This window comes from Atta colombica, unplaced genomic scaffold (assembly GCF_001594045.1).
Source record: "Atta colombica isolate Treedump-2 unplaced genomic scaffold, Acol1.0 scaffold19, whole genome shotgun sequence".
Lineage (NCBI taxonomy): Eukaryota > Metazoa > Arthropoda > Insecta > Hymenoptera > Formicidae > Atta > Atta colombica.
The window spans coordinates 146,592-154,294 of NW_017259282.1; positions in this window are offsets into that span (position 1 = coordinate 146,592).

Below are 7,703 nucleotides of genomic sequence, written 5' to 3' on the forward strand. Positions count from 1 at the left end.
AAGTATATCTTGACCACTTTCGCAACATGAGGTCGAGCATTGTCATGCTGCAAAATCATTTTATCGTGCCTCTCGTTGTATTGCGGCCGTTTGTCTTTCAATGCTCGGCTCAAATGCATCAATTGTGTTCGATACCGATCGCCTGTGATTGTTTCAGTCGGTTTTAACAGTTCATAATATACTACGCCGAGCTGGTCCCACTAAATACAGAGCATGACCTTGGACGTCAAAATCACCGTTCTTGAAGCGTTGAAACCACTCACGACACGTTCTTTCACTAATAGCGGCCTCATCATAAGTATTTGAGAGCATTCGATGAGCCTCAGCCGCAGATTTCTTCATATTGAAGCAAAAAATTAAAACCTCCCGCACATGACGAGAATTTGGTTCGTAAACTGACATTTTCAATCGAGAATAACTTTATGATGCAGACACAAATCGACTAATGTTTCTATGGGGTTATGTTGACAGATGCCCAAGTTTATTGTATGACGTCTATGATCTATTTATTTCGACTACCACTTACCGCTAAAGCCATCTATAGGAAACGGCGGAAGCAAAGTTGTACACCTAATAATATGTTTCAAATAAACAAATAAAACAACATAATAAACAATATCTATATGTGTATATTTTGTTAAATATACTGTTTTACAAAATTTAGTGTAACTGGAACATCTAGTAACTTGCACTGTAAGCCAAATTTCTTGCAATGTGTTCTTGTATCCAAATTAATAAAAATATGGAAATGTGGACGAGTTATTTCAGTAACTGTTTCTGGATTTTTTTGTCAGTATTTAATATTGTACAATAATAATATTCAATTACAATAATAATATTGAATAAGACGGCGTCTTGCAATACTTAAATATCTTTAGTATTGATTGTTTTAATATTTGTTTCAAAGTATGCAATATCTCTTGGTAATGATGATACACATTTCAGATTATTACATTTAGATGATCTCTTGCATTTGGCTCGGAACAAGTCGGTTCGGAACAACAAAAAAGATTTTTTCCATATCACAGTAATTGAGTCTTCTGCAATTAACGTGTGTGATTTGATAAACGGAAGTGTAGGGTCTCTTTTACAATAGGATATAGAATAAAATTCATTTAAAAGAATAATCTATTCACGAAGTACTTCTACAGTTGGACCCATTTTCATAAGTTTGCATACAAATTTTAATGCATGATTAGTTGATGATAACTGTATAGAAATATGATATTGAGAATTATAAAACACACCAAATTGTAATAAATGAATGATAGCATCAAATCCACAAGTTTTTTGAAGATCTACAATAATATTATTTACTTTCATAATTCCTAATTTTAGCCCATTCTTCAAAAGAAAACCTTTTTTTCCTCCATTATCAAGTCTTTCGTTGAGAAATCGTAGATATGATTGAAAATAAAAACCTACTTTTGTAGGTTTGTTCTTATATTTTGAATTCAAATTTTCCTTGTCACTATTAGGAAGTTTAATTGATATTTTTTTCTTCATCTGATAATTTCGTAATCGTAGTCGATTAATGGTGTACTCGTGAAAATAGATTTTGGCATTGATAATTCAGCAGTCAATATGGATTCGTTTTTTTATAAGTTTATTTTGCTCATAATTTGTAGAAAAGCCATGAGTATTAATGTTCTGTGGAATACAAAAGAGATTTTCAATATCTGCATTGTTGTCATTTTCAAAATAATGAAGAGAGTAACGAAGAGAGAAACATCTACAAAAAAATTATTTTCATTAACAAATCCTTTCCACGTTTCATCACTTTTCAAATCAGAGTCATTCATTTGTGTGCCCTTTCATGCAATAAATTTATCGAATCAAAATAATTATACGTGACTTTTGCAATAAGAATTTTGTTTCTTCATCTGCTATAATTTGGAGTTAATATTGGTTTTTATACTAAAAATGCTGATTCAATATCAAACATGGAGGTGGTACAGATATTTGGGAAGAAAATTCTGAATGTTGATCTGAATGTGCTGTTGATTTTTTCAAAATGAGTGAGTTGATTTTTCACTTAACATACGAAGCTTGAAAAAATGTTTGCAGTCCAGAGGTTTGGAATTCTTCGATAGCAGTACATGCAATTGGAGTGGGATTTTACAAGAAATTACCTAATTCACTATCAAATAAACATGGAACTGATATAGATTTTTAAGACAAAAATCCTGGTTCGTCAAATGAATACAAAGATGTAACAGCTTTTCGCGTGATTGATTCTGATTCTTCAGCAGAGGAATGTAGAGCAGATTTTTGCGAGACTAATCCTAATTCTTTCTCTAATATATGTGCAGTTGGTATCAGCTGCCTATGATTATGATTAAAATGTTTCAATTTTGCTGCTACCTTATTAGTGTCAGAACATAAGTCATTAATATGTTCTTTCAAAAATCGATTTGCAGAACATGGTAAAGTAATACCTTCAAAAATTTTTTTCTTCATTTTAGCAAAAAATCCTTCCTAAGACGCTGTCGACGCATGATTTTAATTTTTTTTATTTAGAAGTCTCATCGAATTTTATCCGTTCCCATTCAGTGGGTGAAAAAACTAGAGAAAAAAAAGCAACATCATCGTCTTCATTCTCATCATTGTGATAAGATGATTTGACCAACTCAGAATCCTTTGATGATTCCTCAATAGTATCATCTTCGATGGTATTGAACATTGGAGATTGGATATTTATACCCAAATTCTGACGGGCTATTTCAAGATTCCTATTTTTATTTTCTTTTGCGTGTATAAACTGAACGCGGTTTTCCTCTTCCATTCAATTCTTTGCTTATGCCTTTCCAAACTTTTGCAGAACTCGGAGGAAAATTGTTGGTATTCAAGTATTGCATATATTTTTGAAATAGCAGAATTGTTTCTTGATTAGAAACATTACAAGGCCGTCCTATCCATCCCATCTAAAAAAATTAAGAAAAAATATGACATATTACTTTCAATTTTATTACAGATTCATCATAAAAAAATAATTTTAAATTAAATGAATCCAGATTATTACCCTCTAGATAACATAGCAAATATATGATAAATAGAAATTTGTCATGAACAGCTGTCAATTACAGGATTTAATTACTTTTTTTTCGAAAACTCATTTTTACAATAATACATTTAATATGTTTTCCTCCAGAACAGTCAATAATGAAACTTAATAATACTATACGCAAGAGAAAAATCGAATGAATAGAAAGAATTGTGCGTTGCGAGCAAGTAGAACACAGTCATTGTTTTAATGATATAGTCTTATTCTATATGGCGCAAAGAGATTATATTGTCAAAAGTATTGTTAGAACACATGCGTTTATTGCGAAATGTTATGATTATAATAGTTATATTTCACATTGACAAATTTCTGGAAACATTTCCTTGATCATATAAGCATAACCAGAATAATCTAGAATGCGAAGAAAGTTTTCTAATTGTGAATTCAATCACTCACACTACACTGGATTAGTGCATCTTAAATGCTGCTTTACGTAAATATTTATAAATATAGTGCAAGCTAACGTTTTAAGTTATAGTTGAATTACAACTCTGTGCGTGCGTGCGTGCGTGCGTGCGTACGTGCGTGAGTGCATGCGTGCGTGTATGTGTGCATTATATTGTTCTAAAACAGAGCTTCCCAAACTTGTATGAATCACGATACTTTTTGAAATGGCAAGCACTATGTATTATTTATTTACATTTTAATTAATTATAGTATTTCTAGTTTGACTAAACATATTTAATGTAAAATTATAACCGAATCTGATTCACCTGAAATAAAAAATAAGAATTCCATAGAAAACAGCTTTTTTATATTAATATATAATTAATTTTTATAACCTGTAATATTATAATTAACACATATTATGTACTTCAAAAAAGATAAAAATTACTACATAAAAAATTCTAGTACTATTTTTATATTGATTGAAGTTATTGATCCAAGAATTATAAAATGAATAATTTTAGCTCCAGATTTCTGTTGAAGTTCTTATGGATTTTCCTCTTTTGCTAGTTATCAGATCAACTTCAGAAATCTCCTTCATCTCAACAAAATTTGAATCACATCATTCTACCATTCATATTCATATCACCAATTCTTCTTCTCTAATTTACTATTAATAAATATCATTCTCTCTTTAAAATTTCTATAAAATATAATGTCTAATTTTTAGTACTAGATTTTCTATTATTGTCATTGTAAATGGATTTAATAGACTAAATAGACTGTTCTTAGCAAACATATGGGGAGATAATGATTCTTCTTCCACTTTTGAATTGTTATTTACAATGTTATTTACAATTATATAAAATGAAAAATAAAGTCAGTAAAAATAATTTAATCAGTAAAAATAATTTAATTTAATTATTTTAGTTAAATATTATTATTTTTATGATAATGTTAGGTTAATTTAATAAGTTTATCTGTTATTTTTCCAAATTATAACCTTAAATTTGGAAATAGATTAATTTTATGAAAAATAAGTTGTCAATATGAGCAAAAGTATTAATTTTTGCTTATATTGACTAACTATTTTTGATTTACTATAATTGGAAGTAACAGGATTACCTGGATTTTTGTGTAAATTATAATCCATGCGTTAAAATAAAGTACAAATACACAGTCGATAATATAGAAAATGATACCGCACAATAGTGACTAATTTTTATTTTTATTAAATTTATGTAATAATTATTATTTCCCAAAGGTATAAGATGTACTTATACTATAGTACAGCCAAATGAGAGAAACTTGAGAGAGGACATAATTCCAAACCCTGTAACCGCGCACTACTGCCCTTTGACAAAGTGAATGTACACTACATAGCAACGTCTACTTTTCTTAACATCATCTATTTTTCAAGACTGGAGATGTTAAATCGATATTTAGTTCATATAATCGTGCTACAGTACGTTCTCACTATTTCCTTCGCTCTCGGCGCTCCAAAGGCGACTAAGCTCGGATCCTCATACGAGCAACAGTGCTTTGACACAGAGCACTGATTGTTCGCATTGGAGCACTGGAAAAGTCGATTGTGGGAATAAATTTTACCTTCATCATTCGTTTTTCACTATCAGCGTTCGATGTCAAAGGTTGCCCATATTCAAGCTAATTGTAAAACAGCATAAATCCGTCCTTCCCGTTTTTTCATTCAAGCGTGAAGCGCTTAGTTAAATGAACATATTCCATAAACGCGGAATACAAAGCGCATGGAAAATCACAAACATTTAATATGTCGTGAATTATCACGTTTCGACATAATTTATATTATTCTGAATGAATAGGAAAGGTATACTACATTTTATTAAAAGTTAGATGTCTGGCCAATTTTTATGGAATTTGAATTTTTTAAATATCTGTACAACTTAAACAATTTTTATTTTTTCGAAACATGTAAAATTGACAAGAAAATTGATTGGTTAAGATTAAAAGATTTAAGATTAAAGAAGTCTCAGATAAAACCAATTTCTTATGTTTGTTTCGACTTCTATCAATGATTGTCAAAACAACGTGCTTAGCGTAATATTAATTCTGACAATGGAGAGTTACCGTGGTAAATCACGATACAGAAATAATATTGAGAGTACAAATTAGTTCAGTCCCTAAAGATAGCTCCAGCTGTTGTGAATGGTTCATAGTGACAGCTGATTTTGGCGGTTTCAGAGAAGTTAAACATCTGCTAATAATATTCAGTTTATATCGCTTTGAGTTTAATACAAAACCTTGATTTTTACTGTGTTTGAAATGTCGAATTTTGTGTTAATCAAGCAATATTTACAGGAAGTTTTGATTTTCTGTTTTAATTGGAAGAAAAGTGCAGTTGAAGCCCATCGAATGCTTGTTAAAGTTTATGGCATTGCTCCAACTGATAAATGTAGGGAATAGTTTTGACGTTTCAAGGATGGAGATTTCAGCGTTGAAGACAAGCCTCGCTCTGGACAGCCAAAAAAATTCGAAGAAAAAGAATTACAGGCATTACTCGAAGAAAATCAGAGTCAAATGCAAGAGAAGCTTGCAGAATCATTGGATAATTCAACAAGCCGTTTCTGTACGATTGAAAGCCATGGGAATGATTCAAAAACAAGGAAATTGGGTGCCTTATGAACTGAAACCGAAAGACGTTAAAAGGCGATTTTTCACTTGCGAACAGCTGATTCAAAGACAACAGAGAAAAGGTTTTTTGCGGATTGTGACTGGAGATGAGAAGTGGATATTCTACGACAACCCCAAGAAGAAAAAATATAATACTACACTAAGCCCGGTCAATCGTTGCCATCGACCTTAACATCAACATTACAACGAACATTCATGATTCGAAGATCATGCTCTGTATCTGATGGGACCAAAAGGGTCTTACTATGAGCTGCTGAAACCTGGCGATTCCATTACGGGCGATCGGTATCGGCTACAATTGATTCATTTGAGCCGTGCATTGCAAGAAAAACGGCCGAAATACGAGCAAAGACATGATAAAATTATTCTTCTTCATGACAACGCTCGATCTCAAACTCGATCTCATGTCGCTAAAATAAAAAAATATTTGGAAACGCTCAAATGGGATGTTTTACCGCACCCGTATTTTCCAGACATTGCTCTTTCTGATTACTGATTGTTTCGAAGGCAAGTCACTGGTTCTTTCGCAGAAATCGAAAATTGGCTCCAAAATTAGATCGCCTCCAAAGAGTCATTTTTTCGAGATGGAATTCGAAAATTGCCTGAGAGATGGAAAAAAGTAGTAGGCAGCGATGGACAATACTTTAATTGATCTGTTCATTTATTTTGTTTTGAAATAAATGCATTTTTGAACGGACCGAACTAATTTGTACTCCCAATACATATTGAGAATTTCGGAGAGGCTGCTTCTTTTGATACTTTAAATGAAAAATGGTTCGTAATTTAATCTGAACGACGTTCCCAGCAAACGAGAATGGATTGAAATAGTTTAAAATTCAGATTTTCAGAAATAGGGATCCATGAATGTTAAAATAAATCCTTTTCAATTTTGAATGCATTTTTATTCATTTATAGGAATACTCTATGCCTTTCAATCTAAAAATAATATTATAATATTTTGTGTGCATTATGAATGCTACTCAATTCAAAATTGTGAATAGGAAATGCAGTTTTTTAATCCAATTGAATGAAAAAAAGTTTTTTTTTTTAAATGAACTATAGATGCTACTTAAATTATTCAAAATTATAAGTAGGAAATTTTTTATCTAAATTTAAAAAAGTTGTAACGTAAAAATAATTGAGCTATGTTCTTTTGTTCTTCTTTGATTAGAAGTAAAATGAATGATCGATGTGAACACACACAAACCAAGTCGAACACAGCCCGAATATTACGCTGATCACGATATGCGACATCGACCAAGTGAGATTACCATAGAATTATCTGATACTTATCTAAAAAAAGCAACTTTGCAACTGTTGTAAAATTCTTCAATATGATTGGTTTATACACTTAGATTCAATGAGAAACTAAGGGCAAAATCAATCATATTCAAGAATTTTATAACAGCTGCAAAGCTGCTTTCTCTGCTGAACGCAACCAATGTTGTTTCATAATAATGATTATATTTTATTATATTTTATTATATTTGTTAAATAATGTTAATAGTTTTATTATATGATTTCGTGGTTTAGCTGTACTTGAAGTAGAGAATGAATAATACATTTACCAATTGAAAAAATG